This window comes from Cherax quadricarinatus, chromosome 18 (assembly GCF_038502225.1).
Source record: "Cherax quadricarinatus isolate ZL_2023a chromosome 18, ASM3850222v1, whole genome shotgun sequence".
NCBI classification, from domain to species: domain Eukaryota; kingdom Metazoa; phylum Arthropoda; class Malacostraca; order Decapoda; family Parastacidae; genus Cherax; species Cherax quadricarinatus.
Genome location: NC_091309.1, coordinates 7,535,953 through 7,556,746, shown reverse-complemented (window position 1 = coordinate 7,556,746; position 20,794 = coordinate 7,535,953). Strand labels below are relative to the sequence as shown.

General features: G+C 42.0%; 1 protein-coding gene across 2 annotated transcripts in view; it reads right to left on the bottom strand.

Annotated features, from left to right (window-relative positions):
- Positions 1–20,794, bottom strand: part of LOC128689346 (ankyrin repeat domain-containing protein 1) — an 82,736-nt gene that overhangs the window by 24,678 nt on the left and 37,264 nt on the right. The window lies entirely within an intron of this gene.

Genomic DNA, 20,794 nt, shown 5'->3' with positions numbered 1-20,794 from the left:
CTTGGGACAGAACCCACAGGGGATTTCATCGTCTACCCGTCCTCATTACAACATGACATTCCTCAGGTCACGTGCGTCACTCACACCTCACTCTCCGCTTATATATATAATGTCTTTCTCCCTCTTTGAGTTAGAAGTGATCAAGGTCCCAGGACCGAAACGTTTTCTAATAAATATGTCATAGTGTTTGCTTACGTGTCTTTCACCACTGAATATATCATTGCTTAGTTAATCTTAAGTTAATTTTAAGCCTGCCCATAATGCTCTGCATACAAGGGGCTTTGGCATGTTGCACTGCAATACCTGTATTCCTTTGTACTTCACTGTATCATGTTCAGATTAATAAATAAATAAATAACTCACCTACCAGACAAACATAACTCACCTACCATACAAACATAACTCACCTACCATACAAACATAACTCACCTACCATACAAACATAACCCACCTACCATATAAATATTACAACATCATAACATATGACCTCTTGCGTAATAGTGAACCACTCACTTTCCTCACTCTAGCTATATTATATGATCGTCCTTCTGTTAATTATATTATTAATCATCCCTTCTATTAACTATAATATTGGTCATCCCGTCTTGGAAATATATTATTGGTAATCTTGTGCATTAACTATATTATTGGTCATCCCTTCTATTAGCTAAAATATTAGTCATCCCATCTCTGGAATATATTATAGGTAATCTTGTGTATTAACTATATTATTGGACATCCCTTCTATTAACTATAATATTAGTCATCCCGTCTTTGGAATATATTATTGGTAATCTTCTGCATTAACTATATTATTGGACATCCCTTCTATTAGCTATAATATTAGTCATCCCGTCTTTGGAATATATTATAGGTAATCTTCTGTATTAACTATATTATTGGTCATCCCTTCTACTACTACAATATTAGTCATCCCGTCTTTGGAATACATTATCGGTATTCTCGTGTATCAAGTATATTATTGAACGTCCCGTGTGCAAAATATACTGTTGGTGATCAAGTGTATTAACTATATTTTTGGTCAACCCGTCTATTTTAGGAAAGTGCTCAGTGTTTCTTGAGATCTCTACTTGAGTTTTTCCTGAGGCAACAATCGTTTCTTCAATGGCAAAAGTGGAAGGAAGAGAAGACGATTTCTTCGCTAAGACTGCTGACGGACAAGAAGCTGACAGTGAGACTCAGCTTCTTATGAAGGACTCTCTCGATATGTTAAATGATACAGCCAGCTACGTCAGTGCAAACTTTAAGAGACCTCCCTCCACATCACCTCTCACCTCACCTTCCAAAAAGCCAAAATTGGATGTGACTCTCCTCCAGGACAAGAGTGCTGAATTTGCAGAGAATTTCTGCCCCCCAGACAGTGAGACAAAGACAGGTGGATCCACCAGCGACACTGTCATCCCTGTATTATCCTGGAGCAGCCTGGATATCAAGAAAAGACTTGGAAGAGGGGGATGTGGAGAGACTTCCAAAGCTATCTTAAAACAAAATGATGGTTCCACAACCACCGTCGTCGTCAAGGAGTTCTTCGGTGACATTTATGTGGAAGAAGCTGTGAAGGAAGCCAGAGCTCTCCTGAAAGTTGATGGTGCTGGTGGAGTTCCCAAACTTTATGGAATAATTTATGAACCTTTGGCTATCGTGATGTCATATTGCACCGGGATAACTTTCTCAAAATTTATATTGAAGAATTCTTTGGAAGATTGCCTGATGGCATATAAAGCAGCTAAGGAAGCACTAAAAGATTTCCATAAGACCGATTTTGCCCATAATGACATAACAGAATCAAATATAATGATCAGAAAGAAAGGACAAAATTACATAGCACATCTCATAGACCTGGGTAATGCAGTAGACAAGACACAGAAACCCAAGCTTTACAAGAAAAAGAAGGAAAATGATAAAAAGTATTTGAAGGAAATACGCGGATTCATCCTGCAAGACAAGAAGATGACTTATTGGTGAGTTATGAAACCTAGGATCAAGTTCCACCGTTTCCTGTGATCACCGCTCCTTGAGACCACCGTTCCCTGCGACCACCGTTCCCTGCGACCACCGATCCCTGCGACCACCGTTCCCTACGACTACCGTTCCCTGCGATCACCGTTCCCTGTGACCACCGTTCCCTGCAACCACCGTTCCAAGCGACCACCGTTCCATGCAATCACCTTTCCCTGCAACCACCGTTCCTTACGACCACCGTTCCATTCAACCACCGTTCCCTGCTACCACCGTTCCCTGCGACCACCGTTCCCTGCGGCCACCGTTCCCTGTGACCACCGTTCCCTGAGACCATCGTTCCCTGCGACCACTGTTCCATGTGATCACCGTTCCCTGTGACCACCGTTCCCTGAGACCATCGTTCCCTGCGACCACCGTTCCATGTGATCACCGTTCCCTGTGACCACCGTTCCCTGTGACCACCTTTCCTTGAGACCATCATTTCCCGAGACCAATCACTCACACAGGCTTGAGTGTACTGAGGATATCGAGCCTCCACCATTCTTCAGACCACCCTTCACTAAGCCCATTGTTCCTCAAGTTTTATTAGTTCAATATCTTTATTATGTACCCTATATCCAACACGCGAGTATCAGTGAAAAGATTGCAGAAGTACATAATGGGTCCAGGGACTGTGTCGAAAGGCTTTGATAGCTGACTACTTCAGCATTGCTCGCCTCATTACCTATTTGGACATCTTGTGTAATTGTGACCTGCAAGTCTGGGTCCAGCAAGCATTGTTCATGGATGTGAACCGGCGGCCTAACCTTAAAATACTCCAAGAGTTACTGCGGATCGCTCTTAACAAACATTGAGTTTACAGTTGCCCATCATTCTGTTTATAAAGGAACTGTTATCAGAAATAAGACACCATCTGTGTGTTTTAGTTAACCAAAAAAAAAAAAAAAAAAAAAAAAAAAAAAAAAAAAAAAAAAAAAACCAGAGATGATAGTAAAGGAGGTGTATTTATGTAGGTGTGAAAACCTGGGTTTATTAAGATAAGATAAGATTTCGTTCGGATTTTTAACCCCGGAGGGTTAGCCACCCAGGATAACCCAAGAAAGTCAGTGCGTCATCGAGGACTGTAACTTATTTCCATTGGGGTCCTTAATCTTGTCCCCCAGGATGCGACCCACACCAGTCGACTAACACCCAGGTACCTATTTGCTGCTAGGTGAACAGGACAATAGGTGTAAGGAAACTGTGTCGGAATTTCCACCGAATTTCCAATCGAACTCCGTGTGTGAAGCGGGAGTTTTAGCCACCAGACCACCGGGCCACCGATATTAATGAATTAGTTACATGTTCATATCTGGTCACAATCGCAGTGAGTTATAAATACAGACATGAATTGGATCACCATTCCTTGACTCCACCATTCATGGATCACACATTTCTTTAACCCATTCATTAATCTCACATTTCTTTAGCCCCACCATTCATGGATCACACATTTCTTTGACCCCAAAATTCAGGGATCACACATTTCTTTGACCCACGATTCATGGATCACACATTTCTTTGACCCCACCATTCATGGATCACACATTTCATTGACCCCACCATTCAGGGATCACACATTTCTTTAACCCCACCATTCATGGATCACACATTTCTATAGTGTATGTGACGGCGATTAATGAGGCTTCTAGGCACCGTCGGCGTCTGAGGTCTGGTTCGGTGAGAACGAGTTGTGCCTCATTCCAGTTCATCAAATGCCCCGTGGAGTCTCTGTGGAGGACACAGGCGTACCTTATATCGTCTCTGTTAGAGGCATTTCAATGCTCATTCAGGCGGACTGCAAGATCTCTGCCTGTCTCGCCTACATATTTCTTGGGACAGAACCCACAGGGGATTTCATCGTCTACCCGTCCTCATTACAACATGACATTCCTCAGGTCACGTGCGTCACTCACACCTCACTCTCCGCTTATATATATAATGTCTTTCTCCCTCTTTGAGTTAGAAGTGATCAAGGTCCCAGGACCGAAACGTTTTCTAATAAATATGTCATAGTGTTTGCTTACGTGTCTTTCACCACTGAATATATCATTGCTTAGTTAATCTTAAGTTAATTTTAAGCCTGCCCATAATGCTCTGCATACAAGGGGCTTTGGCATGTTGCACTGCAATACCTGTATTCCTTTGTACTTCACTGTATCATGTTCAGATTAATAAATAAATAAATAACTCACCTACCAGACAAACATAACTCACCTACCATACAAACATAACTCACCTACCATACAAACATAACTCACCTACCATACAAACATAACCCACCTACCATATAAATATTACAACATCATAACATATGACCTCTTGCGTAATAGTGAACCACTCACTTTCCTCACTCTAGCTATATTATATGATCGTCCTTCTGTTAATTATATTATTAATCATCCCTTCTATTAACTATAATATTGGTCATCCCGTCTTGGAAATATATTATTGGTAATCTTGTGCATTAACTATATTATTGGTCATCCCTTCTATTAGCTAAAATATTAGTCATCCCATCTCTGGAATATATTATAGGTAATCTTGTGTATTAACTATATTATTGGACATCCCTTCTATTAACTATAATATTAGTCATCCCGTCTTTGGAATATATTATTGGTAATCTTCTGCATTAACTATATTATTGGACATCCCTTCTATTAGCTATAATATTAGTCATCCCGTCTTTGGAATATATTATAGGTAATCTTCTGTATTAACTATATTATTGGTCATCCCTTCTACTACTACAATATTAGTCATCCCGTCTTTGGAATACATTATCGGTATTCTCGTGTATCAAGTATATTATTGAACGTCCCGTGTGCAAAATATACTGTTGGTGATCAAGTGTATTAACTATATTTTTGGTCAACCCGTCTATTTTAGGAAAGTGCTCAGTGTTTCTTGAGATCTCTACTTGAGTTTTTCCTGAGGCAACAATCGTTTCTTCAATGGCAAAAGTGGAAGGAAGAGAAGACGATTTCTTCGCTAAGACTGCTGACGGACAAGAAGCTGACAGTGAGACTCAGCTTCTTATGAAGGACTCTCTCGATATGTTAAATGATACAGCCAGCTACGTCAGTGCAAACTTTAAGAGACCTCCCTCCACATCACCTCTCACCTCACCTTCCAAAAAGCCAAAATTGGATGTGACTCTCCTCCAGGACAAGAGTGCTGAATTTGCAGAGAATTTCTGCCCCCCAGACAGTGAGACAAAGACAGGTGGATCCACCAGCGACACTGTCATCCCTGTATTATCCTGGAGCAGCCTGGATATCAAGAAAAGACTTGGAAGAGGGGGATGTGGAGAGACTTCCAAAGCTATCTTAAAACAAAATGATGGTTCCACAACCACCGTCGTCGTCAAGGAGTTCTTCGGTGACATTTATGTGGAAGAAGCTGTGAAGGAAGCCAGAGCTCTCCTGAAAGTTGATGGTGCTGGTGGAGTTCCCAAACTTTATGGAATAATTTATGAACCTTTGGCTATCGTGATGTCATATTGCACCGGGATAACTTTCTCAAAATTTATATTGAAGAATTCTTTGGAAGATTGCCTGATGGCATATAAAGCAGCTAAGGAAGCACTAAAAGATTTCCATAAGACCGATTTTGCCCATAATGACATAACAGAATCAAATATAATGATCAGAAAGAAAGGACAAAATTACATAGCACATCTCATAGACCTGGGTAATGCAGTAGACAAGACACAGAAACCCAAGCTTTACAAGAAAAAGAAGGAAAATGATAAAAAGTATTTGAAGGAAATACGCGGATTCATCCTGCAAGACAAGAAGATGACTTATTGGTGAGTTATGAAACCTAGGATCAAGTTCCACCGTTTCCTGTGATCACCGCTCCTTGAGACCACCGTTCCCTGCGACCACCGTTCCCTGCGACCACCGATCCCTGCGACCACCGTTCCCTACGACTACCGTTCCCTGCGATCACCGTTCCCTGTGACCACCGTTCCCTGCAACCACCGTTCCAAGCGACCACCGTTCCATGCAATCACCTTTCCCTGCAACCACCGTTCCTTACGACCACCGTTCCATTCAACCACCGTTCCCTGCTACCACCGTTCCCTGCGACCACCGTTCCCTGCGGCCACCGTTCCCTGTGACCACCGTTCCCTGAGACCATCGTTCCCTGCGACCACTGTTCCATGTGATCACCGTTCCCTGTGACCACCGTTCCCTGAGACCATCGTTCCCTGCGACCACCGTTCCATGTGATCACCGTTCCCTGTGACCACCGTTCCCTGTGACCACCTTTCCTTGAGACCATCATTTCCCGAGACCAATCACTCACACAGGCTTGAGTGTACTGAGGATATCGAGCCTCCACCATTCTTCAGACCACCCTTCACTAAGCCCATTGTTCCTCAAGTTTTATTAGTTCAATATCTTTATTATGTACCCTATATCCAACACGCGAGTATCAGTGAAAAGATTGCAGAAGTACATAATGGGTCCAGGGACTGTGTCGAAAGGCTTTGATAGCTGACTACTTCAGCATTGCTCGCCTCATTACCTATTTGGACATCTTGTGTAATTGTGACCTGCAAGTCTGGGTCCAGCAAGCATTGTTCATGGATGTGAACCGGCGGCCTAACCTTAAAATACTCCAAGAGTTACTGCGGATCGCTCTTAACAAACATTGAGTTTACAGTTGCCCATCATTCTGTTTATAAAGGAACTGTTATCAGAAATAAGACACCATCTGTGTGTTTTAGTTAACCAAAAAAAAAAAAAAAAAAAAAAAAAAAAAAAAAAAAAAAAAAAAAAAAAAAAAAAAAAAAAAGAGATGATAGTAAAGGAGGTGTATTTATGTAGGTGTGAAAACCTGGGTTTATTAAGATAAGATAAGATTTCGTTCGGATTTTTAACCCCGGAGGGTTAGCCACCCAGGATAACCCAAGAAAGTCAGTGCGTCATCGAGGACTGTAACTTATTTCCATTGGGGTCCTTAATCTTGTCCCCCAGGATGCGACCCACACCAGTCGACTAACACCCAGGTACCTATTTGCTGCTAGGTGAACAGGACAATAGGTGTAAGGAAACTGTGTCGGAATTTCCACCGAATTTCCAATCGAACTCCGTGTGTGAAGCGGGAGTTTTAGCCACCAGACCACCGGGCCACCGATATTAATGAATTAGTTACATGTTCATATCTGGTCACAATCGCAGTGAGTTATAAATACAGACATGAATTGGATCACCATTCCTTGACTCCACCATTCATGGATCACACATTTCTTTAACCCATTCATTAATCTCACATTTCTTTAGCCCCACCATTCATGGATCACACATTTCTTTGACCCCAAAATTCAGGGATCACACATTTCTTTGACCCACGATTCATGGATCACACATTTCTTTGACCCCACCATTCATGGATCACACATTTCATTGACCCCACCATTCAGGGATCACACATTTCTTTAACCCCACCATTCATGGATCACACATTTCTATAGTGTATGTGACGGCGATTAATGAGGCTTCTAGGCACCGTCGGCGTCTGAGGTCTGGTTCGGTGAGAACGAGTTGTGCCTCATTCCAGTTCATCAAATGCCCCGTGGAGTCTCTGTGGAGGACACAGGCGTACCTTATATCGTCTCTGTTAGAGGCATTTCAATGCTCATTCAGGCGGACTGCAAGATCTCTGCCTGTCTCGCCTACATATTTCTTGGGACAGAACCCACAGGGGATTTCATCGTCTACCCGTCCTCATTACAACATGACATTCCTCAGGTCACGTGCGTCACTCACACCTCACTCTCCGCTTATATATATAATGTCTTTCTCCCTCTTTGAGTTAGAAGTGATCAAGGTCCCAGGACCGAAACGTTTTCTAATAAATATGTCATAGTGTTTGCTTACGTGTCTTTCACCACTGAATATATCATTGCTTAGTTAATCTTAAGTTAATTTTAAGCCTGCCCATAATGCTCTGCATACAAGGGGCTTTGGCATGTTGCACTGCAATACCTGTATTCCTTTGTACTTCACTGTATCATGTTCAGATTAATAAATAAATAAATAACTCACCTACCAGACAAACATAACTCACCTACCATACAAACATAACTCACCTACCATACAAACATAACTCACCTACCATACAAACATAACCCACCTACCATATAAATATTACAACATCATAACATATGACCTCTTGCGTAATAGTGAACCACTCACTTTCCTCACTCTAGCTATATTATATGATCGTCCTTCTGTTAATTATATTATTAATCATCCCTTCTATTAACTATAATATTGGTCATCCCGTCTTGGAAATATATTATTGGTAATCTTGTGCATTAACTATATTATTGGTCATCCCTTCTATTAGCTAAAATATTAGTCATCCCATCTCTGGAATATATTATAGGTAATCTTGTGTATTAACTATATTATTGGACATCCCTTCTATTAACTATAATATTAGTCATCCCGTCTTTGGAATATATTATTGGTAATCTTCTGCATTAACTATATTATTGGACATCCCTTCTATTAGCTATAATATTAGTCATCCCGTCTTTGGAATATATTATAGGTAATCTTCTGTATTAACTATATTATTGGTCATCCCTTCTACTACTACAATATTAGTCATCCCGTCTTTGGAATACATTATCGGTATTCTCGTGTATCAAGTATATTATTGAACGTCCCGTGTGCAAAATATACTGTTGGTGATCAAGTGTATTAACTATATTTTTGGTCAACCCGTCTATTTTAGGAAAGTGCTCAGTGTTTCTTGAGATCTCTACTTGAGTTTTTCCTGAGGCAACAATCGTTTCTTCAATGGCAAAAGTGGAAGGAAGAGAAGACGATTTCTTCGCTAAGACTGCTGACGGACAAGAAGCTGACAGTGAGACTCAGCTTCTTATGAAGGACTCTCTCGATATGTTAAATGATACAGCCAGCTACGTCAGTGCAAACTTTAAGAGACCTCCCTCCACATCACCTCTCACCTCACCTTCCAAAAAGCCAAAATTGGATGTGACTCTCCTCCAGGACAAGAGTGCTGAATTTGCAGAGAATTTCTGCCCCCCAGACAGTGAGACAAAGACAGGTGGATCCACCAGCGACACTGTCATCCCTGTATTATCCTGGAGCAGCCTGGATATCAAGAAAAGACTTGGAAGAGGGGGATGTGGAGAGACTTCCAAAGCTATCTTAAAACAAAATGATGGTTCCACAACCACCGTCGTCGTCAAGGAGTTCTTCGGTGACATTTATGTGGAAGAAGCTGTGAAGGAAGCCAGAGCTCTCCTGAAAGTTGATGGTGCTGGTGGAGTTCCCAAACTTTATGGAATAATTTATGAACCTTTGGCTATCGTGATGTCATATTGCACCGGGATAACTTTCTCAAAATTTATATTGAAGAATTCTTTGGAAGATTGCCTGATGGCATATAAAGCAGCTAAGGAAGCACTAAAAGATTTCCATAAGACCGATTTTGCCCATAATGACATAACAGAATCAAATATAATGATCAGAAAGAAAGGACAAAATTACATAGCACATCTCATAGACCTGGGTAATGCAGTAGACAAGACACAGAAACCCAAGCTTTACAAGAAAAAGAAGGAAAATGATAAAAAGTATTTGAAGGAAATACGCGGATTCATCCTGCAAGACAAGAAGATGACTTATTGGTGAGTTATGAAACCTAGGATCAAGTTCCACCGTTTCCTGTGATCACCGCTCCTTGAGACCACCGTTCCCTGCGACCACCGTTCCCTGCGACCACCGATCCCTGCGACCACCGTTCCCTACGACTACCGTTCCCTGCGATCACCGTTCCCTGTGACCACCGTTCCCTGCAACCACCGTTCCAAGCGACCACCGTTCCATGCAATCACCTTTCCCTGCAACCACCGTTCCTTACGACCACCGTTCCATTCAACCACCGTTCCCTGCTACCACCGTTCCCTGCGACCACCGTTCCCTGCGGCCACCGTTCCCTGTGACCACCGTTCCCTGAGACCATCGTTCCCTGCGACCACTGTTCCATGTGATCACCGTTCCCTGTGACCACCGTTCCCTGAGACCATCGTTCCCTGCGACCACCGTTCCATGTGATCACCGTTCCCTGTGACCACCGTTCCCTGTGACCACCTTTCCTTGAGACCATCATTTCCCGAGACCAATCACTCACACAGGCTTGAGTGTACTGAGGATATCGAGCCTCCACCATTCTTCAGACCACCCTTCACTAAGCCCATTGTTCCTCAAGTTTTATTAGTTCAATATCTTTATTATGTACCCTATATCCAACACGCGAGTATCAGTGAAAAGATTGCAGAAGTACATAATGGGTCCAGGGACTGTGTCGAAAGGCTTTGATAGCTGACTACTTCAGCATTGCTCGCCTCATTACCTATTTGGACATCTTGTGTAATTGTGACCTGCAAGTCTGGGTCCAGCAAGCATTGTTCATGGATGTGAACCGGCGGCCTAACCTTAAAATACTCCAAGAGTTACTGCGGATCGCTCTTAACAAACATTGAGTTTACAGTTGCCCATCATTCTGTTTATAAAGGAACTGTTATCAGAAATAAGACACCATCTGTGTGTTTTAGTTAACCAAAAAAAAAAAAAAAAAAAAAAAAAAAAAAAAAAAAAAAAAAAAAAAAAAAAGAGATGATAGTAAAGGAGGTGTATTTATGTAGGTGTGAAAACCTGGGTTTATTAAGATAAGATAAGATTTCGTTCGGATTTTTAACCCCGGAGGGTTAGCCACCCAGGATAACCCAAGAAAGTCAGTGCGTCATCGAGGACTGTAACTTATTTCCATTGGGGTCCTTAATCTTGTCCCCCAGGATGCGACCCACACCAGTCGACTAACACCCAGGTACCTATTTGCTGCTAGGTGAACAGGACAATAGGTGTAAGGAAACTGTGTCGGAATTTCCACCGAATTTCCAATCGAACTCCGTGTGTGAAGCGGGAGTTTTAGCCACCAGACCACCGGGCCACCGATATTAATGAATTAGTTACATGTTCATATCTGGTCACAATCGCAGTGAGTTATAAATACAGACATGAATTGGATCACCATTCCTTGACTCCACCATTCATGGATCACACATTTCTTTAACCCATTCATTAATCTCACATTTCTTTAGCCCCACCATTCATGGATCACACATTTCTTTGACCCCAAAATTCAGGGATCACACATTTCTTTGACCCACGATTCATGGATCACACATTTCTTTGACCCCACCATTCATGGATCACACATTTCATTGACCCCACCATTCAGGATCACACATTTCTTTAACCCCACCATTCATGGATCACACATTTCTATAGTGTATGTGACGGCGATTAATGAGGCTTCTAGGCACCGTCGGCGTCTGAGGTCTGGTTCGGTGAGAACGAGTTGTGCCTCATTCCAGTTCATCAAATGCCCCGTGGAGTCTCTGTGGAGGACACAGGCGTACCTTATATCGTCTCTGTTAGAGGCATTTCAATGCTCATTCAGGCGGACTGCAAGATCTCTGCCTGTCTCGCCTACATATTTCTTGGGACAGAACCCACAGGGGATTTCATCGTCTACCCGTCCTCATTACAACATGACATTCCTCAGGTCACGTGCGTCACTCACACCTCACTCTCCGCTTATATATATAATGTCTTTCTCCCTCTTTGAGTTAGAAGTGATCAAGGTCCCAGGACCGAAACGTTTTCTAATAAATATGTCATAGTGTTTGCTTACGTGTCTTTCACCACTGAATATATCATTGCTTAGTTAATCTTAAGTTAATTTTAAGCCTGCCCATAATGCTCTGCATACAAGGGGCTTTGGCATGTTGCACTGCAATACCTGTATTCCTTTGTATTTCACTGTATCATGTTCAGATTAATAAATAAATAAATAACTCACCTACCAGACAAACATAACTCACCTACCATACAAACATAACTCACCTACCATACAAACATAACTCACCTACCATACAAACATAACCCACCTACCATATAAATATTACAACATCATAACATATGACCTCTTGCGTAATAGTGAACCACTCACTTTCCTCACTCTAGCTATATTATATGATCGTCCTTCTGTTAATTATATTATTAATCATCCCTTCTATTAACTATAATATTGGTCATCCCGTCTTGGAAATATATTATTGGTAATCTTGTGCATTAACTATATTATTGGTCATCCCTTCTATTAGCTAAAATATTAGTCATCCCATCTCTGGAATATATTATAGGTAATCTTGTGTATTAACTATATTATTGGACATCCCTTCTATTAACTATAATATTAGTCATCCCGTCTTTGGAATATATTATTGGTAATCTTCTGCATTAACTATATTATTGGACATCCCTTCTATTAGCTATAATATTAGTCATCCCGTCTTTGGAATATATTATAGGTAATCTTCTGTATTAACTATATTATTGGTCATCCCTTCTACTACTACAATATTAGTCATCCCGTCTTTGGAATACATTATCGGTATTCTCGTGTATCAAGTATATTATTGAACGTCCCGTGTGCAAAATATACTGTTGGTGATCAAGTGTATTAACTATATTTTTGGTCAACCCGTCTATTTTAGGAAAGTGCTCAGTGTTTCTTGAGATCTCTACTTGAGTTTTTCCTGAGGCAACAATCGTTTCTTCAATGGCAAAAGTGGAAGGAAGAGAAGACGATTTCTTCGCTAAGACTGCTGACGGACAAGAAGCTGACAGTGAGACTCAGCTTCTTATGAAGGACTCTCTCGATATGTTAAATGATACAGCCAGCTACGTCAGTGCAAACTTTAAGAGACCTCCCTCCACATCACCTCTCACCTCACCTTCCAAAAAGCCAAAATTGGATGTGACTCTCCTCCAGGACAAGAGTGCTGAATTTGCAGAGAATTTCTGCCCCCCAGACAGTGAGACAAAGACAGGTGGATCCACCAGCGACACTGTCATCCCTGTATTATCCTGGAGCAGCCTGGATATCAAGAAAAGACTTGGAAGAGGGGGATGTGGAGAGACTTCCAAAGCTATCTTAAAACAAAATGATGGTTCCACAACCACCGTCGTCGTCAAGGAGTTCTTCGGTGACATTTATGTGGAAGAAGCTGTGAAGGAAGCCAGAGCTCTCCTGAAAGTTGATGGTGCTGGTGGAGTTCCCAAACTTTATGGAATAATTTATGAACCTTTGGCTATCGTGATGTCATATTGCACCGGGATAACTTTCTCAAAATTTATATTGAAGAATTCTTTGGAAGATTGCCTGATGGCATATAAAGCAGCTAAGGAAGCACTAAAAGATTTCCATAAGACCGATTTTGCCCATAATGACATAACAGAATCAAATATAATGATCAGAAAGAAAGGACAAAATTACATAGCACATCTCATAGACCTGGGTAATGCAGTAGACAAGACACAGAAACCCAAGCTTTACAAGAAAAAGAAGGAAAATGATAAAAAGTATTTGAAGGAAATACGCGGATTCATCCTGCAAGACAAGAAGATGACTTATTGGTGAGTTATGAAACCTAGGATCAAGTTCCACCGTTTCCTGTGATCACCGCTCCTTGAGACCACCGTTCCCTGCGACCACCGTTCCCTGCGACCACCCATCCCTGCGACCACCGTTCCCTACGACTACCGTTCCCTGCGATCACCGTTCCCTGTGACCACCGTTCCCTGCAACCACCGTTCCAAGCGACCACCGTTCCATGCAATCACCTTTCCCTGCAACCACCGTTCCTTACGACCACCGTTCCATTCAACCACCGTTCCCTGCTACCACCGTTCCCTGCGACCACCGTTCCCTGCGGCCACCGTTCCCTGTGACCACCGTTCCCTGAGACCATCGTTCCCTGCGACCACTGTTCCATGTGATCACCGTTCCCTGTGACCACCGTTCCCTGAGACCATCGTTCCCTGCGACCACCGTTCCATGTGATCACCGTTCCCTGTGACCACCGTTCCCTGTGACCACCTTTCCTTGAGACCATCATTTCCCGAGACCAATCACTCACACAGGCTTGAGTGTACTGAGGATATCGAGCCTCCACCATTCTTCAGACCACCCTTCACTAAGCCCATTGTTCCTCAAGTTTTATTAGTTCAATATCTTTATTATGTACCCTATATCCAACACGCGAGTATCAGTGAAAAGATTGCAGAAGTACATAATGGGTCCAGGGACTGTGTCGAAAGGCTTTGATAGCTGACTACTTCAGCATTGCTCGCCTCATTACCTATTTGGACATCTTGTGTAATTGTGACCTGCAAGTCTGGGTCCAGCAAGCATTGTTCATGGATGTGAACCGGCGGCCTAACCTTAAAATACTCCAAGAGTTACTGCGGATCGCTCTTAACAAACATTGAGTTTACAGTTGCCCATCATTCTGTTTATAAAGGAACTGTTATCAGAAATAAGACACCATCTGTGTGTTTTAGTTAACCAAAAAAGAAAAAAAAAAAAAAAAAAAAAAAAAAAAAAAAAAAAAAAAAACAGAGATGATAGTAAAGGAGGTGTATTTATGTAGGTGTGAAAACCTGGGTTTATTAAGATAAGATAAGATTTCGTTCGGATTTTTAACCCCGGAGGGTTAGCCACCCAGGATAACCCAAGAAAGTCAGTGCGTCATCGAGGACTGTAACTTATTTCCATTGGGGTCCTTAATCTTGTCCCCCAGGATGCGACCCACACCAGTCGACTAACACCCAGGTACCTATTTGCTGCTAGGTGAACAGGACAATAGGTGTAAGGAAACTGTGTCGGAATTTCCACCGAATTTCCAATCGAACTCCGTGTGTGAAGCGGGAGTTTTAGCCACCAGACCACCGGGCCACCGATATTAATGAATTAGTTACATGTTCATATCTGGTCACAATCGCAGTGAGTTATAAATACAGACATGAATTGGATCACCATTCCTTGACTCCACCATTCATGGATCACACATTTCTTTAACCCATTCATTAATCTCACATTTCTTTAGCCCCACCATTCATGGATCACACATTTCTTTGACCCCAAAATTCAGGGATCACACATTTCTTTGACCCACGATTCATGGATCACACATTTCTTTGACCCCACCATTCATGGATCACACATTTCATTGACCCCACCATTCAGGGATCACACATTTCTTTAACCCCACCATTCATGGATCACACATTTCTATAGTGTATGTGACGGCGATTAATGAGGCTTCTAGGCACCGTCGGCGTCTGAGGTCTGGTTCGGTGAGAACGAGTTGTGCCTCATTCCAGTTCATCAAATGCCCCGTGGAGTCTCTGTGGAGGACACAGGCGTACCTTATATCGTCTCTGTTAGAGGCATTTCAATGCTCATTCAGGCGGACTGCAAGATCTCTGCCTGTCTCGCTTACATATTTCTTGGGACAGAACCCACAGGGGATTTCATCGTCTACCCGTCCTCATTACAACATGACATTCCTCAGGTCACGTGCGTCACTCACACCTCACTCTCCGCTTATATATATAATGTCTTTCTCCCTCTTTGAGTTAGAAGTGATCAAGGTCCCAGGACCGAAACGTTTTCTAATAAATATGTCATAGTGTTTGCTTACGTGTCTTTCACCACTGAATATATCATTGCTTAGTTAATCTTAAGTTAATTTTAAGCCTGCCCATAATGCTCTGCATACAAGGGGCTTTGGCATGTTGCACTGCAATACCTGTATTCCTTTGTACTTCACTGTATCATGTTCAGATTAATAAATAAATAAATAACTCACCTACCAGACAAACATAACTCACCTACCATACAAACATAACTCACCTACCATACAAACATAACTCACCTACCATACAAACATAACCCACCTACCATATAAATATTACAACATCATAACATATGACCTCTTGCGTAATAGTGAACCACTCACTTTCCTCACTCTAGCTATATTATATGATCGTCCTTCTGTTAATTATATTATTAATCATCCCTTCTATTAACTATAATATTGGTCATCCCGTCTTGGAAATATATTATTGGTAATCTTGTGCATTAACTATATTATTGGTCATCCCTTCTATTAGCTAAAATATTAGTCATCCCATCTCTGGAATATATTATAGGTAATCTTGTGTATTAACTATATTATTGGACATCCCTTCTATTAACTATAATATTAGTCATCCCGTCTTTGGAATATATTATTGGTAATCTTCTGCATTAACTATATTATTGGACATCCCTTCTATTAGCTATAATATTAGTCATCCCGTCTTTGGAATATATTATAGGTAATCTTCTGTATTAACTATATTATTGGTCATCCCTTCTACTACTACAATATTAGTCATCCCGTCTTTGGAATACATTATCGGTATTCTCGTGTATCAAGTATATTATTGAACGTCCCGTGTGCAAAATATACTGTTGGTGATCAAGTGTATTAACTATATTTTTGGTCAACCCGTCTATTTTAGGAAAGTGCTCAGTGTTTCTTGAGATCTCTACTTGAGTTTTTCCTGAGGCAACAATCGTTTCTTCAATGGCAAAAGTGGAAGGAAGAGAAGACGATTTCTTCGCTAAGACTGCTGACGGACAAGAAGCTGACAGTGAGACTCAGCTTCTTATGAAGGACTCTCTCGATATGTTAAATGATACAGCCAGCTACGTCAGTGCAAACTTTAAGAGACCTCCCTCCACATCACCTCTCACCTCACCTTCCAAAAAGCCAAAATTGGATGTGACTCTCCTCCAGGACAAGAGTGCTGAATTTGCAGAGAATTTCTGCACCCCAGACAGTGAGACAAAGACAGGTGGATCCACCAGCGACACTGTCATCCCTGTATTATCCTGGAGCAGCCTGGATATCAAGAAAAGACTTGGAAGAGGGGGATGTGGAGAGACTTCCAAAGCTATCTTAAAACAAAATGATGGTTCCACAACCACCGTCGTCGTCAAGGAGTTCTTCGGTGACATTTATGTGGAAGAAGCTGTGAAGGAAGCCAGAGCTCTCCTGAAAGTTGATGGTGCTGGTGGAGTTCCCAAACTTTATGGAATAATTTATGAACCTTTGGCTATCGTGATGTCATATTGCACCGGGATAACTTTCTCAAAATTTATATTGAAGAATTCTTTGGAAGATTGCCTGATGGCATATAAAGCAGCTAAGGAAGCACTAAAAGATTTCCATAAGACCGATTTTGCCCATAATGACATAACAGAATCAAATATAATGATCAGAAAGAAAGGACAAAATTACATAGCACATCTCATAGACCTGGGTAATGCAGTAGACAAGACACAGAAACCCAAGCTTTACAAGAAAAAGAAGGAAAATGATAAAAAGTATTTGAAGGAAATACGCGGATTCATCCTGCAAGACAAGAAGATGACTTATTGGTGAGTTATGAAACCTAGGATCAAGTTCCACCGTTTCCTGTGATCACCGCTCCTTGAGACCACCGTTCCCTGCGACCACCGTTCCCTGGGACCACCGATCCCTGCGACCACCGTTCCCTACGACTACCGTTCCCTGCGATCACCGTTCCCTGTGACCACCGTTCCCTGCAACCACCGTTCCAAGCGACCACCGTTCCATGCAATCACCTTTCCCTGCAACCACCGTTCCTTACGACCACCGTTCCATTCAACCACCGTTCCCTGCTACCACCGTTCCCTGCGACCACCGTTCCCTGCGGCCACCGTTCCCTGTGACCACCGTTCCCTGAGACCATCGTTCCCTGCGACCACCGTTCCATGTGATCACCGTTCCCTGTGACCACCGTTCCCTGAGACCATCGTTCCCTGCGACCACCGTTCCATGTGATCACCGTTCCCTGTGACCACCGTTCCCTGTGACCACCTTTCCTTGAGACCATCATTTCCCGAGACCAATCACTCACACAGGCTTGAGTGTACTGAGGATATCGAGCCTCCACCATTCTTCAGACCACCCTTCACTAAGCCCATTGTTCCTCAAGTTTTATTAGTTCAATATCTTTATTATGTACCCTATATCCAACACGCGAGTATCAGTGAAAAGATTGCAGAAGTACATAATGGGTCCAGGGACTGTGTCGAAAGGCTTTGATAGCTGACTACTTCAGCATTGCTCGCCTCATTACCTATTTGGACATCTTGTGTAATTGTGACCTGCAAGTCTGGGTCCAGCAAGCATTGTTCATGGATGTGAACCGGCGGCCTAACCTTAAAATACTCCAAGAGTTACTGCGGATCGCTCTTAACAAACATTGAGTTTACAGTTGCCCATCATTCTGTTTATAAAGGAACTGTTATCAGAAATAAGACACCATCTGTGTTTTTTAGTTAACCAAAAAAAAAAAAAAAAAAAAAAAAAAAAAAAAAAAAAAAAAAAAAAAAAAAACAAGAGATGATAGTAAAGGAGGTGTATTTATGTAGGTGTGAAAACCTGGGTTTATTAAGATAAGATAAGATTTCGTTCGGATTTTTAACCCCGGAGGGTTAGCCACCCAGGATAACCCAAGAAAGTCAGTGCGTCATCGAGGACTGTAACTTATTTCCATTGGGGTCCTTAATCTTGTCCCCCAGGATGCGACCCACACCAGTCGACTAACACCCAGGTACCTATTTGCTGCTAGGTGAACAGGACAATAGGTGTAAGGAAACTGTGTCGGAATTTCCACCGAATTTCCAATCGAACTCCGTGTGTGAAGCGGGAGTTTTAGCCACCAGACCACCGGGCCACCGATATTAATGAATTAGTTACATGTTCATATCTGGTCACAATCGCAGTGAGTTATAAATACAGACATGAATTGGATCACCATTCCTTGACTCCACCATTCATGGATCACACATTTCTTTAACCCATTCATTAATCTCACATTTCTTTAGCCCCACCATTCATGGATCACACATTTCTTTGACCCCAAAATTCAGGGATCACACATTTCTTTGACCCACGATTCATGGATCACACATTTCTTTGACCCCACCATTCATGGATCACACATTTCATTGACCCCACCATTCAGGGATCACACATTTCTTTAACCCCACCATTCATGGATCACACGTTTCTTTGACCCCACCAGGCCCGGTGGCCTGGTGGCTAAAGCTCCTGCTTCACACACGGAGGGCCCGGGTTCGATTCCCGGCGGGTGGAAACATTTCGACACGTTTCCTTACACCTGTTGTCCTGTTCACCTAGCAGCAAATAGGTACCTGGGTGTTAGTCGACTGGTGTGGGTCGCATCCTGGGGGACAAGATTAAGGACCCCAATGGAAATAAGTTAGACAGTCCTCGATGACGCACTGACTTTCTTGGGTTATCCTGGGTGGCTAACCCTCCGGGGTTAAAAATCCGAACGAAATCTCTCTCTCTCTCTTACCATTCATGGATCACACATTTCTTTGACCCACGATTCATGGATCACACATTTCTTTGACCCCACCATTCAGGGATCACACATTTCTTTGACCCCACCATTCATGGATCACACATTTCTTTAACCCCACCATTCATGGATCACACGTTTCTTTGACCCCACCATTCATGGATCACACATTTCTTTAACCCCACCATTCAGGGATCACACATTTCTTTGACCCACCATTCATGGATCACACATTTCTTTGACCCCACCATTCAGGGATTACACATTTCTTTGACCCAGGATTCATGGATAACATTTCTTTGTCCCCACCATTCAGGGATCACACATTTCTTTGACACCACCGTTCAAGGAATATACCTGGAGAGGGTTTCAGGGGTCAGTGCCCCTGGGGCCCGGTCTGTGACCAGGCTCGCGGTGGATCAGGGTTTATTTCTTATATTTATTTTAAAACACGAAACTTCAATAGATCTCTGACATAAAATGATAAAGATAAATTATGTGAAAAGAAAAATGTTGTTGTGTTGTGACGTATATTGTGTAGTGTTGTGTTGTGACGTATATTGTGTAGTGTTGTGTTGTGATGTATGTGTAGTGTAGTGTTGTGATGTATGTTGTGTTGTGATGTATGTTGTGTAGTGTAGTGTTGTGATGTATGTTGTGTAGTGTAGTGTTGTGATGTATGTTGTGTAGTGTTGTGTTGTGATGTATGTTGTGTAGTGTGTTGTGATGTATGTTGTGTTGTGATGTATGTTGTGTAGTGTAGTGTTGTGATGTATGTTGTGTTGTGATGTATGTTGTGTAGTGTAGTGTTGTGATGTATGTTGTGTAGTGTTGTGTTGTGATGTATGTTGTGTAGTGTTGTGTTGTGATGTATGTTGTGTTGTGATGTATGTTGTGTAGTGTTGTGTTGTGATGTATGTTGTGTTGTGATGTATGTTGTGTAGTGTAGTGTTGTGATGTATGTTGTGTAGTGTAGTGTTGTGATGTATGTTGTGTAGTGTTGTGTTGTGATGTATGTTGTGTAGTGTTGTGTTGTGTTGTGATGTATGTTGTGTAGTGTTGTGTTGTGATGTATGTTGTGTAGTGTTGTGTTGTGTTGTGATGTATGTTGTGTAGTGTTGTGATGTATGTTGTGTTGTGTTGTGATGTATGTTGTGTAGTGTAGTGTTGTGATGTATGTTGTGTAGTGTTGTGTTGTGATGTATGTTGTGTAGTGTAGTGTTGTGATGTATGTTGTGTAGTGTTGTGTTGTGTTGTGATGTATGTTGTGTAGTGTTGTGTTGTGATGTATGTTGTGTAGTGTTGTGATGTATGTTGTGTAGTGTTGTGTTGTGATGTATGTTGTGTAGTGTAGTGTTGTAATGTATGTTGTGTAGTGTTGTGTTGTGATGTATGTTGTG